Source organism: Vanacampus margaritifer, chromosome 19, assembly GCF_051991255.1.
Source record: "Vanacampus margaritifer isolate UIUO_Vmar chromosome 19, RoL_Vmar_1.0, whole genome shotgun sequence".
NCBI lineage: Eukaryota > Metazoa > Chordata > Actinopteri > Syngnathiformes > Syngnathidae > Vanacampus > Vanacampus margaritifer.
In genome coordinates, this window is record NC_135450.1 from 5,346,825 (window position 1) to 5,361,352 (window position 14,528).

At 37.5% G+C, this 14,528-nt stretch overlaps 1 protein-coding gene across 4 annotated transcripts in view; it reads right to left on the reverse strand.

Moving 5' to 3' along the window:
• The window catches only part of fam49a (family with sequence similarity 49 member A), a 31,027-nt gene extending 18,992 nt beyond the window's left edge, over positions 1-12,035 (reverse strand). For all 4 annotated transcript variants that reach the window (XM_077553178.1, XM_077553175.1, XM_077553177.1 and 1 more), the window contains exon 1: positions 11,910-12,035. The gene's annotated coding sequence lies outside the window, so the exon portion shown is untranslated. The remainder of the gene's footprint in view (positions 1-11,909) is intronic.
• Between the last annotated feature and the right edge of the window lie 2,493 nt (positions 12,036-14,528).

Here is a 14,528-nt window from a genome sequence, read left to right on the forward strand (position 1 = left end):
AACCTGCCTTGCGACATCACAAGAATGGCAGCTTTACTTCTCTCTGCTTTATCACTGACACGTTATCGTTTCCTCTTCTGATCCGTTTCACACGCCAAAACAGGATTGAACTGTTTTGCTCTAATAGGCTAGCCACACTTAAAGAAGTTCCTGCTTCAACCACACTAGGGGTCTATTAAATACAGCCAGCACAGCTATTTACTGAATACAAAGTTCTGACTGTATAAATCGTACACCCGCCACTGTATAACCACACACTTGCTTGAGTCAGTGACAACAGAATCAGGCCTGATGGCTAAATCTTCAACTGATTCATTACAAAGTCACTACTTTCCCTCTCTCACATCTGGCCACTGATGGGGAGATGAAGAGGTGCAGCTGAAGAGGAAACAGACTCATAGCATTCATTAGGAATGGGTATTTGTTAATTATGGTAATTCTATACACTATTATATGTAAATGGCAGAAAATACAGGTGTTTTCATGGATATCTTTGAGGTCGATGTGGATTCCAATATTTGGTAGGATGTAACTATGGCTTTTGAAGACTGTACTGTGACACGAGGAGAAAGTGTGTGTGGAGACCCTGGCGACACGTGTTTCAAGGAACAATAGAGAGAGGAAAACAAGCCAGGGCAAGAGGCAAGAGGGAAAGTAAAGGAGGGAGTCTGGTATTTGAAGAGGAGGAGGCAGAGTCAGTGGTAGTCTGACCACTAGCAACCATTGCAGCATAAAAATTCCTCCAACTCCTCTCTGCTCAATGCCACTTCTGTTCGACCAAGCCATGCATGTCAACAAGACTGCAGATACAAAGGGAACCATGTCTATGTATGACTGGGGCGTGTGTGAAGCCGATGTATGCTAGCTGGTGTGTATATGAGAACATGAAGAAAACTGTTAAAAGGATCCTCTGACGGGTGAAAGTCAGTGAAGTTATCAAGCTCAATGAAGTTACCAAGTCTTGGTGATGGGCAATAAGAAATAAATGCTGACTTCACACTTGTTGGAGCGGACTAAAAAGTGCACACATTTGGTTTGTTTCACTTCATATCACAGACTAAATATAATTTGCACATAAAAATGCATTTACAAACTCCCAACCTGATTGGACAGTGTTGGGGACATACTGAGTTTGCGAACAACAAAAAGTTATGTCTGCTGAATACATTTGTCATTTCAGATCCTACCATTTGTTTCACCTGCTGAAATGTCAGTGCCGTGTTTACACTTCAATTTAAGTGATTTCGGTCCCCTTGTTTAGTTCACACGAGGGTTAAGTAATCACAGAAACGCTTGTTTTAACGGAATCAAACCACTGAATGCAGTGAATTTCTTTGGTTCAGATATGTTTTCATTATGAGAGCAAGCAGTCAACCATTGTTTACACACAGCTACCATTATTATTGTTCTCACACACACACACACACAGGTTTGTTTTACTATATTTGCGCGGCCATATCATTGACATAATGCATTTCCTAGCCCCTTCCCCTAACCCCAACCATCAAAAATCATTGCCTACCCCTATTCCTTACCCTAACCTCAACCATAACCCAATTCAAACCTAAACTCTAAAACCAAGTCTTGACCCTCAAAAAGAGGTCTAAACTTGTGGGGCCCAGCAAAATGGCCCCACATGGACAACCGGGTGGGCCCAACAGCTCTGTGAAATCCCAGAATGTTGGCCCCACTATGTTACAAAAACAAGACCACACACACACACACACACACACACACACACACACACACACACACACACACACACACACACAGAAAGCAACTTTGAAGACTTTTCTATAAAAAAACGGCAATGCCAGCACAGACTCAAGGGTGGCGCCTATCAAAACAAACTTGTTTGTAGCTTCCGGTAAATGGTGGTTATATTGTGGGAGATCAGTGCTAATCACTTAAAAATGAGCTGAGATGAACATTTTCCCTCATACAAACCAACAAACCTTTAAGTGAATAACCATGTTTCCAAGATTAAAACCTACAATAGTTGCTCCAATCCTTATACGCTGATCTCCGAGTTCCATCTCTCATCAATAAAACATTAGTAATAGATGCGCCTGCTGTGGTCAGTGGGAATGTGGATGAGTAGTAAAATGCTAGTCAGGCAAAGTCTGAAATGCTTTGCCAACTGCGTAAATGTTGCATAGACAGCTATACCTTAACTTAAATGAATGAAATAAATTAAATATATTTTGTGATTAGGGGCTATATAAATAAACTTGACTAAAGATAGATAAAATATATAAAATACAGTAAAATGGGGCGGGAGGGGGACATATTGTCCTTATTTTGTTCTAGTGGAACAATGAAAAATTTATGAAATAAAATGAATAAAATTAAAAGTAAAATAAAATAATAAAATAAATAACAATTAAATAATTATATCAATAAAAAACAAACCTACTTCTTCCCCCTTTCAAGACTAGGTGTTTGGATGCTACCCAAAGAAGGGAAAGATTACAGAGTAGACACGTCTGGTCAAAACTGCATTTTCATGAACCATGACTACACCGTGGGTCCTGATCCAGTTGCTGTCAATCCAGCGCAAGGCGAAAATGCAACACTTTTGGAGAGAAATTCCTTAGCTAAGGTCGACAACCTGATATTGAAGCACATACAGTTCTTCACCAGGTAAGGTAAGTTTAATTAACACATGCTTTATGAATGAATGTGCACTCGATTCTGACGCCTCCGTATTGATATATTTACATATCAATTATGTGATGACACCCGTAGCATCTAGATAGGAATATAATTCGACTTGTACATCTTGAAGATTTGTCCTTCGTGGCAGCTGGTGTGAATGAATTTGCTTTCATTATAAAACTCTTGATATTTTGCTAAATTTTCAGTATTTTCTACAATATTCTTAGGAAGAAGTGAAGCGAAAATATATAAGTTGGCTGAGTGTACAACGGAAGTGCAGGCTTGTAGTTCATTGGGGCATTTGCTAAGTTTAGCTGAAAAGCTACAATCAGCTACTAAATAAGTTTACAATCTGGCTATTAGTATAATTATTTAACTAACAGTCAGATGTACAAAAGTGAAGAAAAAATAAGTATCAAACCCTTCTGTTCCCTTGTTTGTTTGTTTTTTAGCTGCAGTACTTTAACAAGATGACTACTTACAGTCTATGCCTTATCACCACTAGGCCACAAAACTAAGAACTTGATTAACCAACATATTTAAGTATTATATTATATTTCTATTCATGCTTCCAATTCTTTAATTATTAATTTGGTGATTTCAGATTGCAAACAATTACTACTAAATACAAAACATCTTTGTAAAAGAGGAATTAACATTCATAATCAAAATTAACACAAGAGATGGAAACCTCTTGAAAGCTATAACAACATTAACTATGTCAAAATTCCTGCACCTGACAACACTTGTTTCAAACGTATTAAAAGGTGTAAAATGTGCTAACAAACTATAGCTTGCAAAACAGCTCTACACCAAATATGACTATTTTGTATTGCAACATTATGCCACAGTCATGGGAGCTATTAAAAAACGTACTTCCCTTTTTGATTTCTTCTGCAACCCATTTATACAGCCAACTAGGGTTTTTATCCAGTCATGGAACTTTACCAAGTACACTGACAGTAAACATAAATCCAGCGCATTGCCTGCACTTCACCTGGTACATGAGTGGGCAACAAGAGCATAAAGGAGGCTGAAAACACTCACACACAGAGAGAGCTGTTGTCTTGCTTGACAAGAAGATGCGTAAAAGTGAAACATGAGCAGGAAGCGTGCAGGGTCATGAGGCAGCACAGCAGTTGCACACGGCGGTAAAGTCAAGCAGGCAGCCAGGTTGGGGTAAAAGAGGAACTCGCTGCAGTCAGTTTGATTGTCACGGTCACATTATGACATGTACTGTAGTTTACTATGAACAAGTCATTTCCTCAGAGGGGAATGGAAACAGGAGGTGACAGACGACTGCCAACAATGAATAATAATAAACATGGGAGAATAGCAGCACTACAACAACAATAACATGATCCCGATGAACAGTCAAGGATTGTGTTTTTAAGAGTTCAAATGCTAAGCTCTTAAAGAGATAAGCTTCACCCACGGCTCAGATTCATTAATCCTGTTTGCCAAATTGTGAGACTGAATAGCGTTCCTGTTGGCGGTTACTGACACTTAGTTTTAAATTTACAATTTACAATTTCATACCTGCTTTCAAATGGTGACAGATCAAAATATCTGTTCTGAGCTAGCTAGCTAGCTAGCTAGATAGATAGATAAAGACTAATGTCACTTTAACACTAGATTTCAGACTTGGAGGTAGAAAATTGACCCAGCTTTGCCTTTTGAAATCTGAGGTGAAACCGAACAAAATTCAACATAAAACCCAGAAAATTAATACATTGTTTTTGTCCAGGTCCAAGACAAACCTAAATTTAGTTTTAAGGAAACATTTTTCGCCACAATTTAACACAGTTACCAGGTGTCTTAGTAAAAGGTCACTGATAAACGATATATTTTGACCATGATGGCAAAGGGCTGAGCTAGCGCGGTGGCTATTTGTTCTCAAAACAAAAAGACCGATTTGAACAGAAAAGTGAGCCCTTAAAAGTATCGTTTGTATTTGTTTTCCTTTTTTTCACAAAGCCACCAAAACACTTGTCAATTGTGTGCGTTAAAGTTAAAAAAATAAAATAAGGGAGAAGAAAAAGCAGATCTTCTTCCAGCTTAGCTGCAAAGTCATTGACAGAGGAACTGAAAGAAGAATAAACTAAGATATGGAGTGGTCTTACATAAATTAGTCAGACTACAATCAAAAGTATCCCACTGAAGAGTGAATATTTCCGAGTGTTGGCAAAGGTAGTAAATGTGCACTCATGTCAGGAAGTTCAAGGTTCGCAAAGGTTCGCCGGACATTTGCCTAGAGTTTTAAAGGGTTTTTCTTGTTCAAAATGTCCTTGGGACAAGAAAACCCATTAAAACTGTTTAGAGAATGTTTAGAGAGCATTTAGGAAACGCTGCAACTTTGAGCGAACCCTTACATGAAATCAACATTCGCTAGCGGATATGGTCGCCCCTCAGTGGGATAGGGGCTTTATTTGTGTGTGAAGTCTCACACTTGATGGGAAGGAAAGCACAGTAGAGACCCAACAATAAGTTTTTCTTAACACGTCCCCTGTAGTAATTTACATTTGGGGATTTAATCATTAGTAACATAACTACTACTAAGTGTTTAGCAACCTAGTAGTTAGCATGAGCAGTCAGATGGTAATATAAAGCAACTGTCAGCTAGGCATTGGTAAAACTCTTTTAAGTATTATCAAAAGGCTCTTGAATAAAGATTTACAAGCAGTCTAGCTTCATACTGTTGATGAATGAAATGTCTCGGCATAAAGTTGATGGAACAGTTTCTAAAACAACAAAAACAGCAAGTTAAAAAGCTCACGATAATGTACCTAGTCAACAAAAAGTAAACCACCCCTTTAAATGCAGCAACATAAGCACCATGCGATAAAATGATAATTTCTTTGAGAATGTGTGAAGATGCTATATCCTGTTTTTTGTTTCGGTTACAGTCACTCTGAACTGTGAGAAAACTGAAATAGGACTCACGATGAACTGCAAAAAAATTCAATATGAGTCATCATGATGCAGAACACGCATGCTCACACAATTGCCCAAACACAAACTGAAACTTTGAGTTACTGGTTTGTTATTATAAAAGGCAACAACACCTGAGGTTAATTGTTAACTTTACATCAACCTCAACAGCTGCAATAAGATTATCTTACCCTGTACCCCAAAATGTTTTTTTGCTTGTGAAACAAGTTTATAATTTATCCATCCTAGAGAGAAAATTAAATACTAGTGATGCAACGAATATTCGGCCACCGAAATTTATTAAAATTATTAAATTTATAAAATTAAAGCTGAAATAGGATGTTGTGGTGACGCAAGCAAAAAAAAAAAAACACACTGCAAGCAAGTGTCTGTTTGAATTAAACAGCGAACGCGGGGGTGAGTGTCCCCCTTTTCTTCTCGCTGGCTTTTCACCGTGTGAGTTTGCACCGGTCGGTCGCAGCAGCTCCCAGGGTCATTGCGCACACCGGAGGAGAGGGGCGTCACTTGATGTACAACAGTTAAGCGGATCGAAAAAAGACAGAACTGCCGTGTACTGCAGTACAGGTGAGCCACTCTTTCTCCTGCAACGCCCCCTCCCCCCTTTTTTTTTTATAAAAGCCCCTCGAACGCTTCCACTTTTTCACCGGCATCCTGGTGGCCGTGCTAAATACTTTATCTTTTTTTTTTTTCCAGGAAAGCTCAGTATTGTTCATTCGATTTGACATCATCATTGCTCTCCTTTTTTTTTTTTTTATAAAAATAAATAAATAATAATTTAAAAAAATATATATATATTTTTTTTTTTTGGATGTGGGTGAGTATGTGTATGTGGGTGTGTGTGTGCGTGCGAGCGTGTGTGTATTCATCAGTTCACCTAAAGCCTATTAAAAAAAAAATCCCATACTAATAATATAATATAATAATAAATTGCCAAATGCAGAAACATCAATGTAAGTTATCACGATGTGGTGGCTCTCGCTAACAGACAGAATTAAGTAACCAGAATTAGGTTAAAAAATTCTATATACGTAGACCATGTTTCTATAAATTTTGATATTTGTTTTTTATTTGAGGCAGATATTTTTTCCATTAAAATGTGATTTATGAGGAGGTTAGACCATTGGTCGATCTTCAGAGTTTGTTTATTTTTCCAGTTAACAAGAATTGTTTTTGTTTTTTTATCAAACTCTGCGTCGTTTAGCAGTGAGATGTTAAAACGCCATGTCGGTGGTGGTTTAAAGGTATAATCAACTTGTAGGGAAAGGGAGACTGGTGCATGGTCGCTAATAATAATAGGATGTATTTTTGTAACAGTTTTATCAGCAATAGAGTTATTTGTAAGAAAATAATCGATTCTTGAAAAAGACCTGTCTGTGCACAGCGGAAAAGAAGGTAAATTCCTTCTTATTTGGATTTTTAAGTCTCCAGCTGTCGACGAGGCCAAAATCATCCATATATTTCCCTATTACTTTAGTAGATTGTAATCGCTTTATACATGTTGTATTATTAGAACGGTCAATTAATGGATTTAAGACTGTGTTAAAGTCTCCTCCAATAATAATAGTAGAGTTCGCTGCTAAATCAAACAGCTGAGAGAAAAATTCATGGAAAAAGGCCGGATCATCATTATTAGGGGCATATAAATTACCAAGTGTATATATTTTATTAAATATAGTCACCTGAATAATAATGTATCGGCCCTCTGGGTCTGTTATTGTATTATTTAGAGTAAAGAGTAAATTCTTATGTATGAGTATACAGACTCCTCTTTGTCTACTGTTATAAGGGGCAGAGTACGCTTGGCTAAAATTCTTATCAATAAGTAATTTTTCTTCAGATTTTTGTAGGTGGGTTTCTTGTAGGAGGCAAATATCTGCTTTTAATTTTAAGAGATGGTCTAAAGTTTTTATTCTTTTTGCTTGTGAGCGAGCGCCACAAACATTCCAGGAAACCAGAGCTAATTTATGCATACAAACAATATGGACTCAGTCCTGTGTATATATCTGCATAGGCCATTTGTCAATATTGGCATGTTATAGGATAGAATCAAAGTGGTTAGGTGGTTTATGTAATTTGTGTAAAATATGAGGTGACGTGTAAGTAAATATAACAGTGAAAAAACGGGTAGGGAGGTGAAAGTGAAGGAAGTTAGCGGGGATTAAACATAAAAATACACCAGTAACTGGTAACTTGATTTTTTGTTTAAATATACTTTAGATATAGTTATGTATTTAATAATATATTTATAATATAGCCTAAACATAATGAGTATTCATATTTTAGGTTTTATAACCACATATACAGTATATGTATACATCTAATAATCAAACAAAGTTTAGTTCCACCAATGCCGTTTAGAACAGCCAGGGAGTGGAGTTGGGGTTCCGGAATAGTTGGCCATCGATGTATAGCTTTTTTTTTTTTTATAAAAGCCCCTCGAACGCTTCCACTTTTTCACCGGCATCCTGGTGGCCGTGCTAAATACTTTATCTAATGCTAGCACTATTGCTAGCAACAGTTTTAAACATGGAAACACTTACTAATATCTCTGGGTGGCGAAAGACTTGTACAGGACGCTGTGTGTCACTTTGCAAATGTATTTATTTATTTTGAAACGTTAGTGAATATGTGAATGTGCCGATTTTAAGTGCGCCACACCTTGTCCCGCCGCACGCATTCGTCCCCACCTGTGCGAACTACATTGACTATATGGCAATCACACCGCCAGAAAATGCTCAAACCTCGTTTGGTGTTTAATGTAGTGCGGTGTGGTGTTTAATTAGCCAACATGTCTGCGGTGTGGGCACATTTCAATTTATATTGTGCTTGGTTAATATGCCAGTGCTAAATACATACTTTATAATATTATTATTATTGTAATTAATTATAATAAATGCAATGATAGTAAAAATTGGCATACTTTTTTTTCGGCGTTTCGGTTTTCGGTCAAGCATTTTTCATTTTCGGTCGACCGTTTTCATTTCGGTACATCCCTATTAAATACAACTGCTCTCGTTTTTAGTGTCAAAATGTACATATGGGTCAGAATGTTTGTGCCCGTTATTATACTGTATATTAAATTTCACAACAGAATAAACCTACCTAGCAATAGCATAAGCCCTACACCTCTGGGTTTTTCCTGCATATAGAATTTGGAGGTGGCCTCCAGCTCTAAAAACCTCTAACATTATGAAAACAGTTATTCGACCAATGTTTCTCTAAGTTGGGTGTCATTTCTAACAGCAATTGCAGTACTGTACTACGAAAATGGGAAGTTAGTAAAGTTACTACTAAAACAAAGAAGAAGGAAAAAAAATCCCCTATTCTGATGATTTTTTTTGTACCGCAAATGTGTCAAATTATATAGTAGATTTAACATGTCAATATTGTTGTTGTTTGTTTTTTTTTAACCCAACATTATGTCTGATTTTGATTTGCGGAAAGTATTTCTGCCTTTACAGAGAACATAAACTGAGAGTTACTGAAGCATTCAATCATATCCTATGGGCCATACCATGCCATACATAGACAAGGCTAAGATAACTGTTAGCTTATTGAGTAACTACATTGTCGTTTTTATTGTAATGATTGTCTTGCCAACAAGCATTCAACACGGATTCAGGCCAACTGTAAATACGTGTACCAGTCTCAAGGTGATTTCTTTCAAAAATGGTGGACAGGCATTTGTGTTGTGTTTAGTCTGGGAAGGCACAAGTACAGTAAATCACAAACGAAGCACTAACGGTGGTATACACAGCTAAGTAGTAGCATATGTGCTAACATTTCACACGCAAAGTGTACATTTACTGCATAGCCATGTCCAGTTCAGCCTTATACAGTAACTTACCAAAGCATTTATGGACAGAACCGATGCTAAAAATTGGTCTTTTAATATTTATACACAAACATACAAAAAGGCTTGATATATGCGACACAAGGTTTATCCACAGTACCTATCGCCCAGCCATATTTGAGCAGCATTCCGTAAATGCTGCAATTAGAGACAAATTGAGATTGGTAAAATAATACAAACTTGCGCGCGCACACACACACACACACACACACACACACACACACACACACACACACGTTAGCTGTGATTCGCAGCTGTTGCTGTATGCTCTCTCACCAACAAAAGGGTGCCATTCTAGTAAAAGGAGAACCATGAAAAGCATGATTTATAGAGCAGAGCATTTCAGTCTAAAATGTACACAAAGAGCCCACATTTGTTGGTGCATTTCAGCACTTTGCAAAGGTCAAATCATGACATAAAATACTAGACTGGCAAGGCTCAGAATTAACTGTTTTTTGTTTGTTTGACGAGCAGTTGTGCAAATCAATCAGTTCATTTGAGGAGTAACTTTTTAATTTTGAGGAGCAATTTTTTGCAGGTTAATCCCTTCCCAATGACCTGAAGCAAGGGTTTTATTAAACAATATAAATAAGACAACACTAAAAGATAACATGTCAATCTTTGACTAGCAATTAGCATGGTTTCACTTTCTTCTGTTTAATTACTTTTTGTTATCCATTTCTGAGAATTTGTCAGAAGCATTATAGAGGCGGTTATTACTAACTCAACAGCGACTGTGCAACGTGTTTAGCCGCACTAGCTAGCCGGCTAGTTAGCTAGCTAGCAAAGCTCGCACTAACTAGATGGTGTGTCGTAATCTACCCACGCCTAATAATGCTTTTGAGAGCATGTCCGTGGTTCAATTATAGGTAAAACTTAAAAGAAAAACTCTGTCATTTTCAGTTTTGTTTTTCAATGTATTTAGAGTGTATTGGGTTTGAAAAGGTGGAACCTGGCCTTGTGAGTGACGTGGGTGTCAGTGAATAAAAGTGTTAAGATGGTTAAGAGCTGGCTATTAACTAGCTAACTGTTAGCCAGTCTGTGTGTTAAAAAAAACTGCTGATTGTATGAATATGAAATTGAAGTTTCACATGTGAAGATGTGAAATAAAAATTTCACATTCATATGATTTTACTTTGACTTTTTTGTAACCAAATTATTTGAGTTATCTGTTATGCCATCAATTGTTTCAGCCCTATTTGTAAGTAACTGGCGCCTATCCCAGCTGACTTTGGGCGAAAGGCAGGGTACACCCTGGATTTGTTTTTGCCATTCGCTGGGCAAAAAAAGACAAATTCTTCAAACTCACTTCACTTCTACATACAATTTTGTCTTCAATGAACCAAACATGCACGTTTTTGGAATGTGGGAGGAAGCCAGAGTAACAAGAGAACACGGGGAGAACATTCAAATTGGCAAGTGTAATTCAGCGGCTTGTGTTGCTTCCATGGAGGAAAATAGAATTAATGCCGTCTTGTAGATTTATCACTTCCGCTTAGTCATCATGGTAAAGAAACCTGTACTCACCACTAGCCCTGCGGTATGTGAGGCGAGATGATAACTGTTTCACTTGCACGTGGCAAACAGGCTGATTTCAGCAATACAACAAATAAAGGTGTGTCAAGTTTACTAGCATTCATTTTATTCTTGATGTATTTCGATGCTATAGACATGTTATTAATACAGTACATGGGGCAAATGCACAATGTCTCCTTTAATAAGAGCTGAGACATAATGAAAATAATGAAGCATGAATGTAGCAAAACATGTGCTTCTTTCACCAACATCCCAAGGGGCAGATTTGAGAGCACCACGTCAAGAGAGACAGCTGCTGCAGTCATACATCTCCACCAACAAGCACACTGGAGGCTTCCCACTGGCTTTTTGACTACTTTCCACTGCAGAGCAACAAGTCATCTATTCTGCACGTTCATGCCAATGCTGGTATCCTCTTGGGACGTCCTCAACATGAGGTTATTTGGCAGGAGCAGTGGCATTTCAAATGTCGATAAATTGCTAGTCTAACGGGGCATGAAGGATTTAACGCATTAAGACATCATTTGTGAGAGTAATAGCTTCAAAATAAATCTAATGTGTCTTTACTTTCTAAAGTTCCCAGGCAATCCAGGTAACCAAAAGTGCCGTAAAGAAGGAGTGCTAATGCACAGAATAATAAAACGCAGGTGGTTAAAGTGCACAGGAAGCATGAAGCTTTTATGATCCGCGCAGGGATACCACAGAACGTTAGAATCATTGCAGAGCTTAGGGAGGCTAATGGAAGCTAGCGGGTTAGCCTCCCCGGCATCTCTTCCCATGTGAGCTCATTTGACAGTGAGGGGCTTGACGGGGATACATACACACCGTTTGGCAACTAATCAGCGGGTTCAAGCAAGCACAGATATCATAACGGGCAGACAAGTTGGTTAAAAATGGTGGGAAAACTCACCTCTTTGTGTCTTTGGGGAGTAGTTCTAGCAGGTAATAAATGAAAAAGTGCGTGAGTGGCCCTTTTCGGCGACCTTGGTAACTCGGTCTGTCCAGCATTGAGTCAGAGCAAGACCCCGCCTTCTGCCTACAGAAAAACACAGGGGGGAAAACGGTCCGACATCTAAATCCCGCCCATTCGAGTTTTGATTGGTCCATATTAGGGACAGTGCAAAATTAGCCAATTAAATTTCACTCACTTGTCTCAATGCAAGTGGAGCATTCATCACATTCACACATACATTTAGTTATACTTCGACATTGAAAAAAATCCCCAAACTTTACGAGCTTTACTTTTCATTATACAATTTCAAAATTTAAGAGATATTTTACTCATTTACCTATATTTAATATGAAATATTTTAGCCCATATTGGGCCATATTTGGTGTTTCAACAGTGCTCAGGAAATATTGAATGCACCCCCCCCCCCCACACACACACACACACGAATTACAGAAGTGAACATGTTTGAACATCGTGTGTGCATACTTTGCCCTCAGGGATACAATACAAAAAGATGGGGACATTCATCCATTTTCTAAACCACTTATCCTAACATGACAGGGAAAAAAAGATTTTAATAGCTTGTTTACAAGTGGTCTGTGGCATGCCTGCCCACTCATCTAGTGTGAAAGCAAACAGCAACATAAATCTTTTGCGACCTGCCCAGTTTTGAAAATGTGTGAAAGCAAGGCGTTCTTCTTCTCTTACAAAACAAAGGGGCTGCAAAATACCAAGAGGCCCCCTAAACTGCAGATTTCGGTATTTGTGTGCCTCCATGAGTTTAAGTGCTGTGTACTTTTTACACTCTATTCTTGCTTATTTTCAGTGTTGTAAACTATGAAAAATCCAGTGTACTGTCTGTATGACTACTTCAAAAACTCACATGTCAAAAGTGAAGAGTAAGATGACACGTGCTAAAAGTTTTGGGAGTGCATTGTTGTCAACAGTTTTGTGAAAAATTGATGATGGTATGCGCACACTTTTTGGGGAATACCAAGCATGTTGGGGGCCCCTGTGAACCTTGGTGAGTGAGGGTGGGTTATAATAATTTAGGTCAATAAAATACCAGTCTGCAACACCCCAATTAAGATCAAGAATTAGGCCTTATGATGGGGTCACAGTATCTACTGTATCTATTGTGTAGTGTCATGTAAGTGTTGATGGCATGCATCCACTAGTGATCATTTTTAATAATTAATGGTTATATGTATGTATGTCATTTTAAAATACACGATGTTTTGTAATGAATGTAAGACTATTCCAATGACATAATAGTGGGCAAAAAAGTATCATTTTTATGCAATGCTGACATCTAGTGGTGTGTTTTTCTATTGTTGCCAAAAGTGCTACAAATGTTTTTGTTGTTATTATTGTTGTAAAAACATTTTTAACACTTGATTGAGATAAAGATAAAACCATTATCACCATCAATTTATTTTGTTTTGCGCCATGGGTCAACTCTTTGGTGAATTAAACATACTAAGACAAAATGTATTTATTTATTTATTGCAAATTTACACTGGATAGATCATTTGAAAGCTAATTAAATAATTATAATGAAATAAATGTGATTGAACTATTTCAGGCACAGATAAGTGGTCTTGCAACATGTTTTTTTTTTCATTTTCTATCGCGAATTGTTTTCTTTTGTTTTTAAAATAATTTTAATGATGCTCAGTAGCAACTGTACTTAGTGTTTTTCCATTGATTGTTTTATATTTACGGCATTAGTAGTGTTGTTGTTGTTGTTTGAATATTACTAACGTTCAAATTCGGGTTATACCATCGAATAGAATCAACTGTTACAACTAATAATCCCGAACATCTTAATGATGATGATGATAATAATAATATAGTTATTTTTAAATATATATATTTAAAATTATTATATTACATTTAAAAAGCCCAATGGACATTGAACATCCCAAAATACAATATGAAAAATACTAATATTGTAAAATAAAATACAAATAAAAAAGTCAATACAGAGGGCATGTACTGCGTTATCTTTAATTGTATTAATTCAACATTATTCTTACTATAGAAGTAATTGCACCATACTTATTAAGGTCGATTCAATGTTCGAGGACTAAGAGGTTCTGGGTTCAAAACTCTGTTCTGTCCATCAACCTTGTGTATATAATTCAAGCGTTCTCTCTGCGTGTATGGGTTCATTCCCCTCAGTGTTGGATAAATACATTTGAGCCTGTAGATGGCAGTAGCGCACCTCAGTGTTTACTCACTGCTTGCTTCCCTGGGTTGGACTGAATATAACGAGTCGTCCACTGACATGTAGAACATAACTTTTAATATATTTCGATGATTTGTCTGCAAGTGTGAGTCACAACGTAAAATGATTGACACAATCCTGTGCTTTTTGTCTAAACATTTCACGCTATTATTCAAATTGCATCAAGCATCTTCTCATCTGCGACGTGTGGCTCCAGAATCAAGATCCAACAGTCTGGAGCTTTTCTCAGGTGACTTTTGGTGAGAACTGGTGTAGAGCGTAGACTGGTTTCCATCCAAATGCAGGGCAAAGAAACACATATCAAATCACCGAAAGGTGCAAAAATG